Genomic DNA, 22,350 nt, shown 5'->3' on the forward strand with positions numbered 1-22,350 from the left:
TGTCGCGGCCACCCGTGGCCTCGCGCCTGCTGACCTTGTCGGTGAGCTCCTTGGAGGTCTACTCCTTCGACTGGTGGCCTCAGCTGGAGCTCGGAGGCATGGCAGCACCGGATCCCCTTCGTCCCCACCTCCGGCTGCCGTCGTTCTTCTTCATCTCCGGCGACGCCTGCTGCTGCTACTAAGCCTCTCACCGGCCTCCGTGTGCCGCGCGGTGAGCTCCTCCCTCCCTCCTTTCCTCTCCTCGGCCTCTCCTAGTAGCCGTAGCCGCCGTTCCCGTCGCCGCCCGAACGCAGCTCCGCCGCAAGGCTCGCCGCCGACGTTGTGGTCATTGACCTGCTCGTCCGAGCACTCGAACGTGCTTAGGTCCCCTCACCACGGCCGCTCGTGCCGCTAGATGCCCTCCCCGTGCCCTTTGTCGCTGTTGGCGGAGATGGCCGAACTCCGGCGTCTGCCTCGCCGCGTGCCGTCATTGTTTTAGGTCTTCCTGAGGCCAACCGTTAGCGCCACGCGACGCGCCTCGCTCCCCTCTTTCGAACGCCACCTCGCGCGCGCAAAACGGTGGCCGGAGCATGTTTTACGACGAGTCCCGAGGCCTCCACCGCATTTTGGCGTCGCCGGCGTCGAGCCGCCGGCCACCGCCGACGTGGCTGGCCTGGGGCCACCCCATTGCCACTGCGAGTGGGCCCCACGAGCCCTAGTTGACTGGGTTGACCTAGTCAACTGCTGACTGGGCAGCCCCGTGCCCCTAACAAGCGGGCCCTACCGCACATTTAAGTTAATTAAAACATTTAATAATTAAATCTAATTAGTTAACCTAATCAGTCACTGACTGCTGGGGCCCACGTCCCCTAACTAACCCTGTTAGTTTAGTTAAGCCTCTGTTAGACAGAGAGGCTGACAGGTGGGTCCCACCTGTCAGTTTGACTGGTCAGTAGAGCTGACGCAATGCTGACGTCACTGCTGACGCAATAAACCTTTTCTGCTTTTAAAATAATTCAGAATTTGGTTTAAAGTTCGAAATTCCGTAACTTTTAAACCGTAGCTCAGATCGTAAAAGTTTATATATGAAAAACGGCTAGAAAAACGAGACGAATCCGAATATGCGGTCCATTCATCTGTCACATGCCCCTAGCATGCTGAACATGGAACATTCCCCCTCCGGTCATCTATATGATACAGGTCCGGAACCGGGAATACATTTCTGGTTGAATTTCCCCTTCTCCTATATCGTGTAGTACTACGTTAGGGAAACCCTAGCTCTGCCTTTCGTCATGTTATGCCTTGTGATGCATTGTTTGCTATGTATTTACTGTTTCTTCCCCCTCTTCTCTCCGGTAGACCCCGAGGCCGATGATGCCGCTGTGATCGACTACGTCACCGACGACCCCCTCCTTCTTGTCAGAGCAACCAGGCAAGCAAACGCCCCTTGAGCATTCCGATATCGCCCATTTCTTTCCTCTCATGCTTGCATTAGAACTGCTACTGCTTTATGTATGATCCTACTCTGATGCATAGCCTGTTTTTGTTACCTGCTCTCATACCTTACCTGCTTATTCTAAACTGCTTAGTATATGTTGGTTAGAGATCCATCAGTGACCCCACCTTGTCCCAGTTGCCTCTCTTTATGTTCGATGACTCGATCAACGTGATCGACGTCCAGGCCCCGACACCGCACATCACCCCCTAGTTGTACGACACTACAGAGTTTCTATCGAGTGCCGAGGGTGAACCTCATACATCACTCCTGATGAGATCTCTGTAGTGTAGCTATTCGGTTGTGATCATCGAGGGTGATTTCCTCCTTAACCACTTCCGTTACGGCTCTGTCGTGCAACCCCTCAAGTGTGAACCTCGAGGGTGGATCCTCTTACGTTCACCTTGATGACAACATCGAGTGGAATTCACCGGGGGTGATTCCTCGGGTTTTCCCCTTGATGTTTGCACACATGGATGCTTGGACTTTACAGTTGTTACTTGGATAGGCAAGTCGACCCTGAGGGGTACCCGCGAGTGATGTGGAGTCGGGTGGACCTGGAAGGTGCCCGTGAGATACTTACGAGGCGTGGCCGGGCATTCTTAGCCCTTGCCGCAAGTACTCGAGACGGGGCGACAGGGTCACATCTTTCGTGAGTCTCTTCTTGTTACCGCGCGTTCCTAATCCACTACGATTTGGATATTTGATCCGAGGGGCCTCTGGCCTGATAGCACTAACCATCACGTGGGCATAGTATGGGCGTTCTGCGTCGTATACATTAGCCAAAGCTTAATAGACGCCAGCGACTGAGCGGCGCTCGCCGGGTTGGACTGCGTAAGCTCCTGCCTTTTTGAAGGAGGTAGCTAGGTCTGCTCACCGACTGCGTTCGCAACGTGCAGGAGTTCCCAGGGAGATGGCCCATGACCCCTGGGGGCATAGGTTTAGTCCGGCGTGCTGACCTCTCTATTAAGCCTAGGTCGGGTTACGGCGTATTGTTTGGCCGAGGCCGAGCATGACCCAGGATAGTGTGTCTGGCCGGAGTTAATCGAGCGTGGTGGGTAAGTTGGTGCACCCCCGTAGGGAAGAAAACATCTATCGATAGCCTGTTCTATGGTAACGGACACTTGGAGTTGTATCCCGATCGATACAACTAGAACTGGATACTTGAGATGAGACATGGAGATGAGACTTGGATATGAGATGATAACTGGATAGTATGGCTCTAGGATTGCTTTCTCACAGGGAGTCGAGAAAGGATCTCTGGCCGAGGTTGATAACATTGCTGCTACTTTACTTTATGCTACTCTACTCCCTACTGTTGCTGTAAGATGGTGGTTTCCAGAAGATGCTAGTCTTCGATAGGCTAGGCTTTCCCCCTTCTGTTCTGGCATTTTGCAGTTTAGTCCACAGATACAACCCTTTCCCTTTGATACAGATGCATACTTAGTTTAGATCTGATGTAAGTCTTGCGAGTACTTTGGATGAGTACTCACGGTTGCTTTGCTACTTCTTTTCCCCCATACCCAATTGTTGCGACCAGATGACAGATCCCAGGAGCCAGACGACGCCACTGATGACTACTGCTACCCCGAGGGTGCCTACTACTACGTGACGGCCGCCGGCGACTAGGAGTAGTTAGGAGGCTCCCAGGTAGGAGGCCTTGCCTTTTCGATCGTTGTTTCTTTTGTGCTAGCCTTCTTAAGGCAAACTTGTCTAACTTATGTCTGTACTCAGATATTGTTGCTTCCGCTGACTCTTGTGTTTTCGAGCTTATGTATTCGAGCCCTCGAGGCCCCTGGCTTGTAATATAAAGCTTGTATTATTTTAATTTGTGTCTAGAGTTGTGTTGTGATATCTTCCCATGAGTCCTTGATCTTGATCGTACACATTTGCGTGTATGATTAGTGTACGATTGAATCGAGGGTGTCACACTATTGTTGCATGTAGGTTGCATCACAACAGTATAAGTGGGTATTTGTTTGGTGAAATTTATGAAACTCGTGTATCTAACTATCTTGATATACCCATACATGGAAATGATATAGAGTTGCCTCCTGCTCATCTAGATTATGATGCTATGGTTCGCCACCAGTTTCTTGAGAGGAATGATCAGTTCCTCCTCTACCGACTAATCGTTGACAAACCGCGCACCGTCCATGTTGCTCTCCCTGCTCCTACTTTCTTTTAATTTCAGGAAAAAAGGAGATATGTGATACGTCCATTTTGCATCATGCTTTTATATCGATATTCATTGCATTATGGGCTGTTATTACACATTATGTCACAATACTTATGCCTATTCTCTCTTATTTTACAAGGTTTACATAAGGAGGGAGAATGCCGGCAGCTGGAATTCTGGGCTGGAAAAGGAGCAAATATTAGAGACCTATTCTGCACAGTTCCAGAAGTCCTGAAACTTCACAGAAGTTATTTCCAGAATACATAAAAAATACTGAGCGCAAGAAGTACCAGAGGGGGGACACTAACCAGCCACGAGGGTGGGGGGCGCGCCCTACCCCCTGGGTGCGCCCCCTGATGACCCACAAGTATAGGGGATCTATCGTAGTCCTTTCGATAAGTAAGAGTGTCGAACCCAACGAGGAGCAGAAGCAAATTATCAGAGGTTTCCAGCAAGGTATTCTCTGCAAGTACTGAAATAAGTGGTAACAGATAGTTTTGCGATAGGATAATTTGTAACGAGCAATGATACGTCTCCAACGTATCTATAATTTTTGATTGCTCCATGCTATATTATCTACTGTTTTGTACTATATTGGGCTTTATTTTCCACTTTTATATTATTTTTGGGACTAACCTATTAACCGGAGGCCCAGCCCAGAATTGCTGTTTTTTGCCTGTTTTAGGGTTTCGAAGAAAAGGAATATCAAACGGAGTCCAAACGGAATGAAACCTTCGGGAACGTGATTTTCTCATCAGATAAGGCCCAGGAGACTTGGACCCTCCGTCAAGAAAGCCACGAGGCGGTCACGAGGGTGGAGGGCGCGCCCCCTGCCTTGTGGGCCCCTCAAAGCACCACTGTCATACTTCTTCCTCCTATATATATCCACATACTCCCAAATGATCAGAACAGGAGCCAAAAACCTAATTCCACCGCCGCAACTTTCTGTATCCACGAGATCCCATCTTGGGGCCTGTTCCGGAGCTCCGCCGGAGGAGGCATCGATCATGGAGGGCTTCTACATCATCATCCTAGCCTCTCTGATGAAGTGTGAGTAGTTTACTTCAGACCTACGGGTCCATAGCTAGTAGCTAGATGGCTTCTTCTCTCTTTTTGGATCTCAATACAATGTTCTCCCCCTCTCTTGTGGAGATCTATTTGATGTAATCTTCTTTTTGCGGTGTGTTTGTTGAGACCGATGAATTGTGGGTTTATGATCCAGTCTATCTATGAATAATATTTGAATCTTCTATGAATTCTTTTATGTATGATTGGTTATCTTTGCAAGTCTCTTCGAATTATCAGTTTGGTTTGGCCATGGGAGAAGTGCTTAGCTTTGGGTTCGATCTTGCGGTGTCCTTTCCCAGTGACAGAAGGGGCAGCAAGGCACGTATTGTATCGTTTCCATCGAGGATAACAAGATGGGGTTTTTATCATATTGCATGAAACTATCCCTCTACATCATGTCATCCTGCTTAAGGCGTTACTCTGTTTTTAACTTAATACTCTAGATGCATGCTGGATAGCGGTCGATGAGTGGAGTAATAGTAGTAGATGCAGAATCGTTTCGGTCTACTTGTCTCGGACGTGATGCCTATATACATGACCATACCTAGATATTCTCATAACTATGCTCAATTCTGTCAATTGCTCAACAGTAATTTGTTCACTCACCGTAGAATACTTATGCTCTTGAGAGAAGCCACTAGTGAAACCTATGGCCCCTGGGTCTCTTTATCATCATATTAATCTCCATCACTTTATTATTGGTTTGCTTTTACTTTGCTTTTTACTTTTTACTTTGCATCTCTATACCAAAAATACCAAAAATATTATTTATCATCTCTATCAGATCTCACTTTCGTAAGTGACCGTGAAGGGACTGGCAACCCCTAAGCGCGTTGGTTTTGTTGCGCTATTGTTTTTGTGTAGGTACGAGGGACTCGAGCGTGGCCTCCTACTGGATTGATATCTTGGTTCTCAAAAACTGAGGGAAATACTTACGCTACATTGCTGCATCATTCCTTCCTCTTCGGGGAAATCCAACGCAGTGCTCAAGAGGTAGCAATCAACAAGTAACAAAAGTAAATAAGGTGCAGCAAGGTGGCCCAATCCTTTTTGTAGCAAAGGACAAGCCTGGACAAACTCTTATATAATGTAAAGCGCTCCCGTGGACACATGGGAATATCATCAAGCTAGGTTTCATCACGTTCATATGATTCGCGTTCGGTACTTTGATAATTTGGTATGTGGGTGGACCGGTGCTTGGGTGCTGCCCTTACTTGGACAAGCATCCCACTTATGATTAACCTCTATTGCAAGCATCCGCAACTACAACAAAAGTATTAAGGTAAACCTAACCATAGCATGAAACATATGGATCCAAATCAGCCCCTTACGAAGCAACGCATAAACTAGGGTTTAAGCTTCTGTCACTCTAGCAACCCATCATCTACTTATTACTTCCCAATGCCTTCCTCTAGGCCCAAATAATGGTGAAGTGTCATATAGTCGACGTTCACATAACACCACTAGAGGAGAGACAACAGGCATCTCATCAAAATATCGAACGAATACCAAATTCACATGACTACTAATAGCAAGACTTCTCCCATGTCCTGAGGAACAAAAGTAACTACTCACAAAGCATAAACATGTTCATAATCAGAGGGGTATTAATATGCATATAGGATCTGAACATATGATCTTCCACCAATTAAACCAACTAGCATCAACTACAAGGAGTAATTAACACTACTAGCAACCTACTAGCACCAATCCCGGACTTGGAGACAAGAATTGGATACAAGAGATGAACTAGGGTCTTGAGAGGAGGATGGTGCTGATGAAGATGTTGATGGAGATTGCCCTCTCCCGATGAGAGGAGCGTTGGTTATGACGATGGCGATGATTTCCCCCTCCGGGAGGGAAGTTTCCCCAGCAGAACAGCTCTGCCGGAGCCCTAGATTGATTCCGCCAAGGTTCCGCCTCGTGGTGGCGGAGTTTCGTCCGAGAAGATGGCTAGTTATTTTTTTCCATCAAAAGACTTCATATAGAAGAAGATGGCCACCGGAGGGCCACCAGGGGGCCCACGAGGTAGGGGGGTGCGCCCAGGGGGGTAGGGTGTGCCCCCACCCTCGTGGGCAGGGTGTGCCCCCTTGGTGAAGTTCTTGCTCTCAGTATTTTTTATTTATTTGGAAAACGTCTTCCGTGAAGTTTCAGGACTTTTGGAGCCATGCAGAATAGGTCTATAATATTTTCTCCTTTTCCAGCCCAGAATCCCTGCTGCCGGCATTCTCCCTCTTTATGTAAACCTTGTAAAATGAGAGAATAGGCACAAGTATTGTGACATAACGTGTAATAACAGCCCATTATGCAATAAATATCGATATAAAAGCATGATGCAAAATGGACGTATCAACTCCCCAAGCTTAGACCTCGCTTGTCCTCAAGCGAAAAGCCGAAATCGAAAAATATGTCCACATGTTTAGAGATAGAGGTGTCGATAAAAATAAAATATGGACATGAGGGCATCATGATCATTCTTAGAAAAGCAACTTATATAATTCTTGCTATATGATTTCTTATGCTAGAGTAATAATTCAATCACAATCTCAAGTATGAATAGTAAACTTCATTGAAAACTAACAAACTATAATCTCAGTCATTGAAGCAATTGCAATTTATCATAACATAGGAAAGAGTCAATGTATAAGAGCTTTTCAGTAAGTCCACATACTCAACTATCATATAGTCTTTCACAATTGCTGACACTCACACAATACTTATGGGTATAGAGTTTTAATCGGACACAGAGAAAGATAGGGGCTTATAGTTTTGCCTCCCAACGTTTTACCTCAAGGGTAATGTCAACAATCATAGTTCATGAAAACTCACATCCAATTAGCCATATATACAAGGATCTTTCCAACATACTGTGCTTGCCAAAGGATAAAATGTAAAAAGGAAGGGTGAAGATCACCATGACTCTTATGCGATGTAGGAGATAAAAGTACAAGATAAGCCCTTCGCAGAGGGAAGCAGAGGTTGTCATGCGTTTTTATGGTTGGATGCACAAAATCTTCATGCAAAAGAACGTCACTTTATATTGCCACTTGTGATATGGACCTTTATTATGAAGTCTATCGCTTTTATTTCTTCCATATCACACGATCGTATAAAGCTTATTTTCTCCCACACTAATAAGTCATACATATTTAGAGGGCAATTTATATTGCTTGCACCGATGACAACTTACTTGGAGGATCTTACTCAATCCATTGGTAGGTATGGTGGACTCTTATGGCAAAACTGGTTTAAGGGTATTTGGAAGCACAAGTAGTATTTCTACTTGGTGCAATGAATTTGGCTAGCATGAGGGGGAAAGGCAAGCTCAACATGTTGGAGGATCCAATACAATATAATTTATCTCGGATGTACGAAAACATAACCCATTACGTTGTCTTCCTTGTCCAACGTCAACTCTTTTAGCATGTCATATTTTAATGAGTGCTCACAATCATAAAAGATGTCCAAGATAGTATATCTATATGCGAAGACCTCTCTTTCTTTATTACTTCCTATTAATTGCAACGATGACCAAAACTATGTTTGTCAACCCTCAACAACTTTTATTCATCATACTTTTTCTATGTGAGCTCATTACTCTCCATAAGACTCACACGATCTCTTTGTTTCTTTTTATTTCTTTCTCTTTTCTTTTATTCCCTTAGGATCATGGAAAAATAATCAAGCCCTTGACTCAACACTAATCTTTATTAAATAGCTCACGGACTCGATTACATAGAAGGATTATAAAGCAAAACTCACAACTAGATCATACTAAGGACTTTTATTCTACTAGATCAAGATATTACCAAAAGGATCAAACTAAGGAAAATGGTAAAGATAAAAGTGATGGTGATACGATACCGGGGCACTCCCCCAAGCTTGGCATTTGCCAAGGGGAGTGCCCATACCCATGTGATTATGTCTCCTTTGTTGATGAAGAAGGTGGTTTTGTTGATGGCATAGGCTTGTCGTCCTTCTTCCAGGGCATAGGCTCACCATCATAGAAGGATGATCGAGTCTCCTGAAACCTCAAATCTGTAGCCAAACTCATCCTCTTGAATCTATATTCATACTTACAGTTTTGGTTTTGGAGGTCATAAATCTGGGCTTGGAGGTGCTCGATTTTCTCATGAAGCTTGAAGATGGCCTCCCAATGTCCTTGACGTCCAGCTTGTGGTTGTTGGTGAACTCCGTGATCATAATGTGATTGGAATCAAGTCCACGTTCGACCATCTCCTGACACTTGAAAACTTCTTGCTCCAATTCCTCGAGCCTGGCCTCCGTGCTTCCGGTCTTCCTTGGTCCCTCAGCATCGCGGATGTGCAACAACCCCTCATGCATCTCAATGGTTTGACGGTGTTCCAGCACTTCTGCGAGGTAAGGGTTGATGACCTTCTCGAAGAACTATTCCTTGGGGGCACTTGAAGACGACATGACGACCTGGATCTGTCAGAAAAACAACTCAAAACAAAGACAGGAGATTTTTGCGTGATACGGGAGTCAAAATCCCCGGGAGATTACATAATGAATTTTTACCGACCAAAATACGTGTCGTGTACGAAAACGAAGTCCGGAGAGCACACAAGGTGCCCACGAGGTAGGGGGCGCGCCCAGGGGGGGTAGGGCGCGACCTCCACCCTCGTGGAGCCCTCGTGTCCTTCCCGGACTGCTTCTTATTTTTCTGTTTTTCTAAATATTCCAAAACAAAGAAATATTGCCTTAAAAACTGTTTTGGAGTCGGTGTACTTACCGTACCACATACCTATTCCTTTTCGGAGTCTGAAACGTTCCGGAAAGTGTCCCTTATGTATTCCTCTGGGAGTTATGGTTTCAATAACATTGGTTTCAACATTTATGGGATTACCTGAGATATAATGTCTGATTCTTTGACCGTTCACCACCTTCGGATTTGTGCCTTCGAAGTTGTTGATTTTTATGGCACCGGAACGATATACCTCCTCGATGACGTAAGGACCTTCGCATTTAGAGAGAAGTTTTCCTGCAAAAAATCTTAAACGAGAGTTGTATAGCAATACATAATCACCTATATTAAACTCACACTTTTGTATCCTTTTGTCATGCCATCTTTTAACTTTTTCTTTAAACAACTTGGCATTTTCGTAGGCTTGGGTTCTCCATTCATCAAGTGAGCTAATATCAAATAATCTCTTCTCACCAGGAAGTTTAAAATCATAATTGAGTTCTTTAATAGCCCAATAAGCCTTGTGTTCTAGTTTGAGAGGTAAGTGACATGCTTTTCCATAGACCATTTTATACGGAGACATACCCATAGGATTTTTATGTGCAGTTCTATAGGCCCATAATGCATCATCAAGTTTCTTGGACCAATTCTTTCTAGACCTATTGACAGTCTTTTGCAAAATTAATTTGAGTTATCTATTACTCAATTCTACTTGACCACTAGACTGAGGATGATAAGGGGATGCAATTCTATGATTAACATCATATTTAGCAAGCATTTTACGGAAACCACCATGAATAAAATGTGAACCACCATCGGTCATTAAATATCTAGGGACTCCAAATCTCGGAAAAATAACTTCTTTAAGCATTTTAATAGAAGTGTTATGATCAACACTACTAGTTGGGATAGCTTCTACCCACTTAGTAACGTAATCAACAACAACTAGAATATGTGTATATCCATCAGAGGAAGGAAAGGGTCCCATATCTCAAATGATTCAATAACAAGTGAATAATTGATAGGCATTTCTTGACGTCTACTAATATTACCAATTCTTTGACATTCATCACAAGATAAGACAAACTTACGGGCATCCTTGAAGAGAGTAGGCCAATAAAAACCAGATTGCAATACCTTATGTGCAGTTCTATCTCCAGCATGGTGTCCTCCATAAGCTTCGGAGTGACACTTGCGTAGGATCTTTTCCTGTTCATGCTCAGGTACACAAAGTCTAATAACACCATCTACTCCTTCTTTATAAAGATGTGGGTCATCCCAAAAGTAATGCCTCAAATCATAGAAGAACCTTTTCTTTTGCTGGTATGTGAAACTAGGTGGTATAAACTTAGCAACAGTGTAATTAGCATAATCAGCATACCATGGAGCAGTATGAGAAGCATTTATAACATTTAATTGCTCATCAGGAAAGCTGTCATCAATAGGAAGTGGGTCATCAAGCACATTTTCTAACCTAGACAAGTTGTCTGCAACGGGGTTCTCAGCTCCCTTTCTATCAACAATATGCAAATCAAACTCTTGTAGCAAAAGAACCCATCTAATAAGTCTAGGTTTAGCATCTTTCTTTTCCATAAGATATTTAATAGCAGCATGATCAGTGTGAATAGTTACTTTAGAATCAACAATATAAAGTCTGAAGTATCACAAGCAAATGCAACTGCTAATAATTCTTTTTCAGTAGTAGCATAATTTCTTTGAGCATTCTCTAGAGTTTTACTAGCATATTGAATAAAATTTAATTTCTTATCAATTCTATGTCCTAGAACAACACCTACAACATAATCACTAGCATCACACATAATTTCAAAGGGTAAATTTCAATCAGGTGGCTGAACAATAGGTGCAGAGATCAATGCTTTCTTAAGTATTTCAAATTCTTCTACACAATCATCATCAAAGACAAATGGTATATCTTTTTGTAATAAATTAGTCAGAGGCCGAGAATTTTTTGAGAAGTCCTTAATGAACCTCCTATAAAAACCGGCATGACCAAGGAAGCTTCTTATACCTTTGATGTCCTTGGGACATGGAATCTTTTCAATAGCATCAACCTTGGCTTTATCAACTTCAATACCTCTTTCAGAAACTTTATGCCCCAAGACAATACCTTCATTAACCATAAAGTGGCACTTTTCCCAATTCAAGACAAGATTAGTTCCTCACATCTCTGCAAAACTCGATCAAGGTTGCTCAAGCAATCATCAAAAGAAGATCCATAGACGGAAAAGTCGTCCATGAAAACCTCACAAATCTTTTCACAAAAGTCAGAGAATATAGCCATCATGCATCTTTGAAAGGTAGAGGGTGCATTACATAAACGAAAAGGCATACGTCTATAAGCAAAAGTACCAAAGCAACATGTAAAAGTAGTCTTTGATTGATCTTTGGCTGACACAGGTATTTGAGAGAAACCAGAATAACCATCTAGAAAGAAAAAATGTGTATGTTTGGATAATCTTTCTAGCATTTGATCGATAAAAGGTAAGGGGTAATGATCCTTTTTAGTAGCCTTATTTAATTTGCGGAAATCTGTTACCATCCTATAACCTGTAATAATTCTTTGAGGGATCAATTCATCTTTATCATTAGGAACAATAGTAATACCTCCCTTCTTAGGGACACAATGGACAGGGCTTACCCACTGACTATCAGCAACGGGATAGATTATACCTGCCTCAAGGAGCTTTGGTATTTCCTTTCTTACCACTTCTTTCATTTAGAATTCAGCCGGCGTTGATGATCACGAACTGGTTTAGCATCTTCTTCCAAATTAATTTTATGTTGACATAGAGTGGGACTAATGCCCTTAAGATCATCAAGAGTATACCCAATAGCAACACGGTGCTTCTTCAGAGTTTTCAATAATCTCTCTTCCTCATGCTCTGATAGGTTAGCACTAATAATAATAGGATATATATTTTTCTCATCAAGATAAGCATATTTAAGAGTATCAGGTAACGTTGTAAGCTCAAATACGGGATCACCCTTGGGTGGAGGAGGATCCCCTAGGATTTCAACAGGTAAATTGTTTTTCAGAATAGGTTCCTGTTTAAAGAATACTTCATCCAATTCCCTTCTTTCATTCATAAACACGTCATTTTCATGGTCTAGCAAGTATTGTTCTAAAGGATCACTAGGAGGTACGGCAATAGAAGCAAGACCAATAATTTCATCCTTACTAGGTAATTCTTCTTCACGGCGTTGTCTACTAAATTTAGAGAAATTAAATTCATGAGTCATATCATCTAAACCGATAGTAAGAACATCCCTTTTGCAATCTATGGTAGCATTAATAGTATTTAAGAAGGGTCTACCAAATATAATGGGACAAAAGCTATCTTGTGGGGAACCAAGAACAAGAAAATCAGCAGGATATTTAGTTTTCCCACACAAGACTTCAACATCTCTAACAATTCCCATTAGTGAAATAGTATCTCTACTGGGAAGTTTAATTGTGACATCAATATCTTCTAACTCAACATGTGCAATATCATGCATGATTTCTCTATAAAGGCTAATAGATATTGCACTAGCACTGGCACCCATATCATGTAAGCCATGATAACAATGATCTCCTATTTTAACAGAAATAACAGGCATGCCTACCACAGGTCTAGGTTTATCTTTAGCACAGGGTTTAGCAATTCTAGCAGTTTCATCACATAAATAAATAACATGCCCATCAATATTATCAGACAAGAGATCTTTAACAATAGCAATATTAGGTTCAACTTTAACTTGCTCAGGAGGTGTATATGTTTTAATATTGCTTTTACGAACCACAGTTGAAGCTTTAGCATGATCCTTTATCCTAACAGGAGAAGGTGGTCTCTCAACATAAGAAGTAGGAACAATAGGATCATTATAACTGATAGTCTTTTCTTCAACTTTAATAGATGCAGCTACTTTTACTTCTATGGGAGGATGATATTTAAACCACTTCTCCTTGGGGAGATCAACATAAGTAGCAAAAGATTCACAGAAAGAAGCTACTATCTCAGAGTCAAGTCCATATTTAGTGCTAAATTTATGAAAAATATCGGTATCCATAAAAGATTTAACACAATCAAAACTAGGTGTGAGGGAGTCCTGGATTAGGGGGTGTCCGGATGGCCGGACTATACCTTCGGCCGGACTCCTGGACTATGAAGATACAAGATTGAAGACTTCGTCCCGTGTCCAGAAGGGACTTTCCTTGGCGTGGAAGGCAAGCTTGGCGATACAGATATGTAGATCTCCTACCATTGTAACCAACTTTGTGTAACCCTAGCCCTCTCCGGTGTCTATATAAACCAGAGAGTTTTAGTCCGTAGGACGAACAACAATCATACCATAGGCTAGCTTCTAGGGTTTAGCCTCTCTGATCTCGTGGTAGATCTACTCTTGTACTACCCATATCATCAATATTAATCAAGCAGGACGTAGGATTTTACCTCCATCAAGAGGGCCCGAACCTGGGTAAAACATCGTGTCCCCTGCCTCGTGTTACCATCCGACCTAGACACACAGTTCGGGACCCCCTACCCGAGATCCGCCGGTTTTGACACCGACATTGGTGCTTTCATTGAGAGTTCCTCTGTGTCGTCACTTTTAGGCCCGATGCTTCTCCGGTCATCAACAACGATGCGATCCAGGGTGAGACTTTTCTCCCCGGACAGATCTTCGTATTCGGCGGCTTTGCACTGCGAGCCAATTCGCTTGGTCATCTGGAGCAGATCGAAAGCTACACCCCTGGCCATCAGGTTAGATTTGGATGTTTGAACTACACGGCCGACATCCGCAGAGACTTGATCTTCGACGGATTCGAGCCACAACCGAGCGCGCCGCACTGTCACGATGGGCATGATTTAGCTCTGCCGCCGAACAGTGCCCTGGAGGCCGCACCTGTGTCCGCTCCAACCCCTAGCTCGGAGCCGGTCATACCAACCGAGGATGGGTGGTTAGACACCGCCTCAGGGGCTGCAATTTCTACGGCGATCGAGCCGAACACTAGCCCTATTCTCTACGAAGCCCGTGACTCCAAGGAGCCGGACTCCTCTCCAGACTCCGAGCCCTCCGCACCCCGACCGATCGAACCCGATTGGGCGCCGATCATGGAGTTCACCGAGTGAGATTGTCATGGCGCAAAAGCAGATATGGTCCGGTATTCCCTTGTTCCCCGTACGCCGCGGACATCTTTCAGCACTCGCCCTTCGGCGATATTCTGAAGTCACTAAAGTCTCTCTCTTTGTCAGGAGAGCCCTGGCCGGACTATGGTCGGCAAGGTTGGGATGCGGATGATGAAGAAATTCAAAGCCCACCCACCACCCACTTTGTAGCTACTGTCGATGATTTAACCGACATGCTCGACTTCGACTCCGAAGACATCAACGGTATGGACGCCGATGCAGGAGACGATCAAGAACCAGCACCTATAGGGCACTGGAAAGCCACCTCGTCGTATGATATATACATGGTGGACACCCCAAAAGAAGGCAATGGCGATGGAACAACAGAGGATGACCCCTCCAAGAAGAAGCCTAAGTGCCGGCGTCAGCGGCGCCGCTCTAAATCCCGCCAAAACAAAAATGGTGATTCCGGCACGGGGGATAATAACACCCCGGATAGTGCCGAAGACAACCACCTCCAGCAAGATTCAGCACAGGAGGATAGTGAAGCCAGCCCTCATGAGAGAGCGGCAGACAGAGAGGTCGAGGACGATAATTATATGCCTCCCTCCGAAGACGAGGCAAGCCTCGACGACAACGAATTTGTCGTGCCGGAGGATCCCGTCGAACAAGAGCGTTTCAAACGCAGGCTTATGGCCATGGCGAGCAGCCTCAAGAAAAAGCAGCAACAACTTAGAGCTGATCAAGATTTGCTAGTCGATAGATGGACTGAAGTCCTTGCGGCCGAAGAGTATGAACTCGAACGCCCCTCCAAGAGATATATTGGGGGACAAGGAAAGGCAAAGAAGATCGATCTATGGATCACGTGGGCGCCCCACGGCACGAGACGGTACTCGTCACGCCGGATATAGTAAATCCGGCCAGGCCGAACATAGTAGACAAAGCTCGTTTGAGCTGCATCGTGATGTAGCCCAATACAGAGGCGCCACACACCCACTATGCTTCACAGATGAAGTAATGGATCATCAAATCCCCGAGGGTTTCAAACCCGTGAACATCGACTCATACGATGGCACAACAAATCTTGCGGTATGGATCGAGGACTATCTCCTTCATATCCACATGGCCCGCGGAGATGACCTACACGCCATCAAATACCTCCCACTCAAGCTTAAAGGACCAGCCCGGCATTGGCTTAACAGCTTGCCAGCAGAATCAATTGGTTGTTGGGAGGACCTGGAAGCTGCATTCCTTGACAATTACCAGGGCACTTATGTGCGACCACCAGACGCTGATGACCTAAGCCACATAATTCAGCAGCCAGAGGAATCGGCCAGACAATTCTAGACACGGTTCCTAACCAAGAAAAATCAAATCGTCGACTGTCCGGATGCAGAGGCCCTAGCAGCCTTCAAGCATAACATCCACGACGAGTGGCTTGCACGGCACCTAGGACAGAAAAAGCAGAAATCTATGGCAGCCATCACGACACTTATGACCGGCTTTTGCGCGGGAGAAGACAGCTGGCTAGCTCGCAGCAATAACATGACCAAGAGCCCTGGTAATTCGGATACCAAGGACAGCAGTGGAAGGTCGCATCGCAACAAGCAAAAACGCCGCATTAACGGCGACAATGCTGAGGATACGGCAGTTAATGCCGGATTCAAAGGCTCTAAACCCGGTTAGCGAAAAAGCCATTCAAAAGAAATACTCCGGGCCCATCCAGTTTGGACCGAATACTCGACCGCTCATGCCAGATACATGGCACCCCCGAAAAACCAGCCAATCACACCAACAGGGATTGTTGGGTGTTCAAGCAGGCAGGCAAGTTAAATGCCGAAAGCAGAGACAAGGGGCTGCATAGCGATGACGAGGAGGAGCCCCGGCCGCCGAACAACAGCGGACAGAAAGGTTTTCCCCCACAAGTGCGGACGGTGAACATGATATACGCAACCCACGTCCCCAAGAGGGAGCGGAAGCGTGTGCTAAGGGACGTATATGCGATGGAGCCAGTCGCCCCAAAGTTCAACCATGGTCTTCCTGCCCGATCACTTTTGATCGAAGGGACCACCCCACTAGCATCCGTCATGGCGGATTCGCCGCATTGGTTCTAGACCCAATTATTAACGGATTTCACCTCACTAGAGTCCTTATGGACGGCGGCAGCAGCCTGAACCTGCTTTATCAGGATACAATGCGGAAAATGGGCATCGATACCTCGAGGATTAAACCCACCAAAACGACCTTTAAAGGCATCATACCAGGTGTAGAAGCCAACTGTACAGGCTCAGTTACACTTGAAGTGGTCTTCGGATCTCCGGATAATTTCCGAAGCGAGGAGTTAATCTTCGACATAGTCCCGTTCCGTAGTGACTATCACGTACTGCTCGGGCGAACCGCATTTGCCAAGTTCAATGCGGTTCCGCACTACGCATACCTCAAGATCAAGATGCCAGGCCCTCGAGGCGTCATCACGGTCAATGGAAACACCGAACGCTCTCTCAGAACGGAGGAGCATACGGCGGCTATCGCAGCGGAAGTACAAAGCAGCGTCTCAAGGCAATTCTCCAGTCCGGCCATTAAACGTCCGGACACCGTCAAGCGCGCCCGGAGTAAGCTACAACAAGACCGCCTAGCACGTTCTGAGCAAGCGTAGCAATGCGTCCCCAACCCCAGCCCTCGCGAACTTGTGAAACCAGTGTTGCGCGTACATAACTACGCTCTAGAAATACCATGGGCACAGGGGGAGGGGCACCATCACGGCACGCCCGAAACGCGGCTTAAACCGCACTAGGGGCTGCCGATTTCTTAATTTTCTCTTATTTTCAGGACTCCATTCTTCGGAAGGCTTGTCCGGCAGTACAATTGCCGCACAAACGATACAACCAGGGAAACAGAAAGCTACGCCGCACTACGGACCTCTAAGGTGGTCTCTATAACGAGCAGTATACCTGTTTCGCATAACATTCCGCAGCTCGCCCCTGGAAAGGACATATTTGATAGTCCCATCTTTTTCTTATAGCACTATTTGTATCGTTCTGCTTTGATCGCAGCTTTTTTAAATAAACAATGCATAGCTTCTGTCTATTATTGCATTACCTCTTTTTTACGAATATATGTTCATTAATGACATGTTGCACCCGTACACTTTGGTACGGCCAATACGCCAGGGGCTTAAGTACCCCACAACATGGTGTGAGAAGTCCGAACACTTTCACAAGTGCGGCACCCCGAACTTATAGCATTATATGCATCGGCTCTGAATCATGTCTTGGGTCAATAGTTGGGTTTGCCTGGCTCCTATGTTTTGGTACCTTACGTTCCGTTATATCGGCTAAGGTAGCACTAGGAGAACTACTGCAATTGTGCCCCAGTTGAGCTGGGCTAAGCACCTCAGTAGAGAAAGCTAAAACTGACTGTCATGATGAGGCGAGAGCTGGTCGCTATTCGAGAGGTTTTCGAGTCCCTAAAGACTTATGCCGCTTAGAGCGAGGAGTCGGCTTTGTCTAGCCTAGGCGTGGATAGCGCCCCGAAATCGGTCTTCCGAACACTAGGGGCTTCACCGAAATTTAAAATTATAGAATTCTATGGCTAAGTGAGAGTGTTCAAGCATTATAGTCCGATTGCCTTGTTCGTTGTGTTGAGCGCCTCCCTCGAAGGACCCAAGAATGGGAAAAAGAGCGCTCATGTTTATCCCGAACACCCCAGCACCCGTGCCATGGGGGCAGAAGCCGACGACTCGCCATCTCTCAAATTTTATAAACGGCCGCACAGAAGGTAATATTTTAAATTCAAAAAGCATTGCTTAGCGCACATGAACAAGTTTTCAGCGCACAGGACAAAACGAGCGAGTTCACTGAAAAATTACATTCATGGAACATTCATCCGCCACAAGGCGGGCACCCTTCAGAACGCCCTCATAATACATCTCGGGCTTGCGATGCTCCTTGCCCGGCGGTGGCCCGTCCTTCACAATCTTCTCAGCATCCAGCTTGCCCCAGTGCACCTTCGCACGGGCAAGCGCCCTACGGGCACCCTCGATGCATACGGAGCGCTTAATGACTTCGAGCCTTGGACAGGCCTCCACCAGCCCAAAGTAGCTCCTAGGCATGGCCTCTCCAGGCCACAGCCGGACTATGAGGCCCTTCATGGCCTGTTCGGCCACCTTATGGAGCTCGACCAGCTATTTCAGCTGGTCGCTTATGGGCACCAGGTGTTCGGCCTCAACATACTGAGACCAGAACACCTTCTCCGTCGAGCTTCCCTCCTTGGCTCGGTAGAAGGCGGCGACATCCGACACGCTACGGGGCAAGTCTGCGAATGCTCCTGGAGAGCTCCGGATTCGGGTAAGTGACATGTAGTTCACTTTTACGTGCTTGCTTTGCATAAAGAATGCCTTACCTGCCGCTATCTTTTTTATTGCCTCAACCTCCTGGAGGGCCTTCTGGTCTTCGGCCTTGGCAGACTTGGCATCTTCAATGGCCGACACGAGCTCAGACTCTCGCGTCTTCGAGTCAAGCTCCAAACTCTCATGTTTTTTCATGAGAGCCTGGAGCTCTTGCCGCACCTCGCCAACCTGCGTCTCATGCTTCTCCCGCTCGGTGCGCTCCGTGGCCGCCCTCTTTTCGGCCTCGGACAGCGCTTGCTTAAGGGTCGCTACCTCAGTTGTGGCCCCTACAATAGCCGCGTTAATCCTGTCACTTTTTGCAATTGCACCTTTCACATATTTCAATAAGGTATTTCTTACCTTCCTTCTCCTCGAGATGCTGCTTGGCTAGGCCAAGCTCTTGCTCGGACCGCTCGAGGTTCTGCTTCAGCGTATCCACCTCCGTGGTCAGTGCGGCGGAGGCCAGCAGCGAAGCCTGCATACGCATATTGACTTGATTATGTTAGACTCCTGCGATTATTAGATCCTCTATTCGGCTTTTCTTTCCGAACGCCGAACAGAGCATCAGGGGCTACTGTCTATGCGGTAATATTTTTACATATTCTTTACTTACCTCAAAGCCTGTTAGAAGGCTGGCACAGGCTTCAGTCAGTCCGCTCTTGGCGGACTGAACCTTCTGGATCACCGCACTCATAATAGTGCGGTGCTCCTCGTCGATGGAGGCGCCGTTAAGCATCTCCAGCAAATTGTCCGGTGCCTCCGGTTGGACGGAGGTCACCGACTCGGTAGGCTTTCTCCTCTTGGAAGGAGGCTGCCTACCGGAGTCCGGAACCGTTGAAGGTTCCGGCGCGGTGTCCGGCTCAAGGCCGGACTTGGAGCCCTTGTTGGTTCTATCCCCTTTACGCCTGGAGTCCGGGAGGTTGCCTTGCGGCGCCTCCAGGACCACCTCCTCCTGGCTTGGAACCTGTTGGGACGCCACCTCGGCGCCGTCCGTAGGATGGGGGGAGGAAGCCATCGGAAGAGAATTCACATCCAACGAGTCCAGGGAGCCGCTCGACGACTCGTCGAGCCCGGCCTTAGGCGGACTTCACAATCATGTTCAACGTAAGGAAAAGCTGTGCAATGGGGGAATACTATGAATCACTCTGGTATCCGGATACTTACGATTTCGCCAGGGGCTTGGCCCTGTGCAGCCACTCCTCTTCACCATCGTCGGCGTTGGCGGAGTAGTCCGGAGGAGGGGTCTTCCCCCTCTTGCACCCTTCGGCCTCCCCGGTTGGGACGGCCTTCCTTTTCTTCCCTCCCCCCGCTGGGGGGGAGAGGTCTCTTCTTCCTCCTCCTCGTCTTCAGGGGAGGAGCGTGCCTTGGAGTCATCGGATGGTGAATCCGACACCTCCTGGCGCCGGGCACTCTTTCGAGTCCCCGTGGCCTTCTTCTTGGCCTTCTTCTCCGGCACCATGTAAGGTGCCGGAACCAGCAGCTTCGCCAAGCGAGCGTCCGCTGGGCCTTCGGGCAAAGGAGCCGGACAGTTGATCTTTCCAGACGTCTCCTGCCAATCCTATCAAAGGTAAGGGAACTTAGATCCCGCATGGAGTCCAACTATGAAAAACTAATACCCTGTAAAAGGTGAAAACAGCTTACCGCACGAGTGTGATGCTGCGTGCTGAATCCACGATCCTCGGTAGCGGATGCGGGGGCCTCAGCGCCCTTGAAAAGCACCTTCCAGGCATCTTCGTACGTCGTGTCGACGAGCCTGCTCAGAGTTCGGTGCCGCGCCGGGTCGAACTCCCATAGGTTGAAAGCCCGTTGTTGACACGGGAGGATCCGACGGATGAGCATAACCTGGAGTACGTTGAAAAGTTTGAGATTCCTGTCCACTAGGGTTTGGACGCATGTTTGGAGTCCGGTCAGCTCTCCTTTTTTACCCCACGACAGGCCTATCTCTTTCCAGGAGGCGGGCCGCATAGGGGGTCCGGATTGGAACTCGGGGGCTGCGACCCATTCAGGGTCGCGCGGCTCGGTGATGTAAAACCACCCCGACTGCCACCCCTTTAGGGACTCCACGAAGGAGCCCTCGAACCATAGGACGTTGGGCATCTTGCCACCATGGCGCCTCCGCACTCCGCTTGGGTGCCGCGCACGACCTTCAGCTTGACATTGAAAGTCTTGAGCCATAGGCCGAAATGGGGGCAGATGCGGAAGAAAGCCTTGCACACGACGATAAACGCCGAGATGTTGAGGACAAAATTCTGGGCCAGATCATGGAAATCCAGGCCATAGTAGAACATGAGCCCCCGGACAAATGGGTGGAGAGGGAAGCCCAGTCCGCGGAGGAAATGGGGGAGGAACACCACCCTCTCATGGGGCCTAGGGGTGGGGATGAGCTGCCCCTCTTTGGGAAGCCGGTGCGCAATGTCGTTAGACAAGTATCCGGCCTTCCTCAGTCTTTTGATGTGTCCCTCGGTGACGGAGGAGACCATCCACTTGCCTCCCGCTCCGGACATGGCTGGAGAAGGTTGAGGTGGGGTGTGCGGACTTGGGCGCTGGAGCTCGAGTGCGCGGAAATGGATAGGCGAAGGAGGAAGAAGGCGTGGATGAAAAGGTGGATCCTTATCCCCTTATATGGGCGGACGCGACTATGCATCCCCACCAGCCTGGTAAAACTCGCTTATCTCCCAAGTGTCGTAGTCAATGGTGCGGTTTGGTTACCCACACCCGTATTGATGAGAATCCCAGAATAAGGGGACACGATCTCTGCTTTAACAAGACGTGCCAAGGAAACCGCCTCGCTAAACGCGCTGAGGTGGGACAATAAAACGATTCGAATAAAGACTTGGCCGTGGTGTGATGTCATGCTACGGAATACATCAGCAGATTAGATTTGTGTAAATATTATTTTCTCTATGGCAATATGTGGAAACTTATTTTGCAGAGCCGGACACTACCTTTGTGTTCAAAATCTTCTATGAAGTACTTGGAGGAGGAACCCGCCTTGCAATGCCGAAGACAATCTGCGCGCCGGACTCGTCGTCATTGAAGCCTGGTTCAGGGGCTACTGAGGGAGTCCTGGATTAGGGGGTGTCCGGATGGCCGGACTATACCTTCGGCCGGACTCCTGGACTATGAAGATACAAGATTGAAGACTTCGTCCCGTGTCCGGAAGGGACTTTCCTTGGCGTGGAAGGAAAGCTTGGCGATACGGATATGTAGATCTCCTACCATTGTAACCGACTCTGTGTAACCCTAGCCCTCTCCGGTGTCTATATAAACCAGAGAGTTTTAGTCCGTAGGACGAACAACAATCATACCATAGGATAGCTTCTAGGGTTTAGCCTCTCTGATCTCGTGGTAGATCTACTCTTGTACTACCCATATCATCAATATTAATCAAGCAGGACATAGGGTTTT

This window comes from Triticum urartu, chromosome 1A (genome assembly GCF_056163025.1).
Source record: "Triticum urartu cultivar PI428250 chromosome 1A, HENAU_Tu73, whole genome shotgun sequence".
NCBI classification, from domain to species: domain Eukaryota; kingdom Viridiplantae; phylum Streptophyta; class Magnoliopsida; order Poales; family Poaceae; genus Triticum; species Triticum urartu.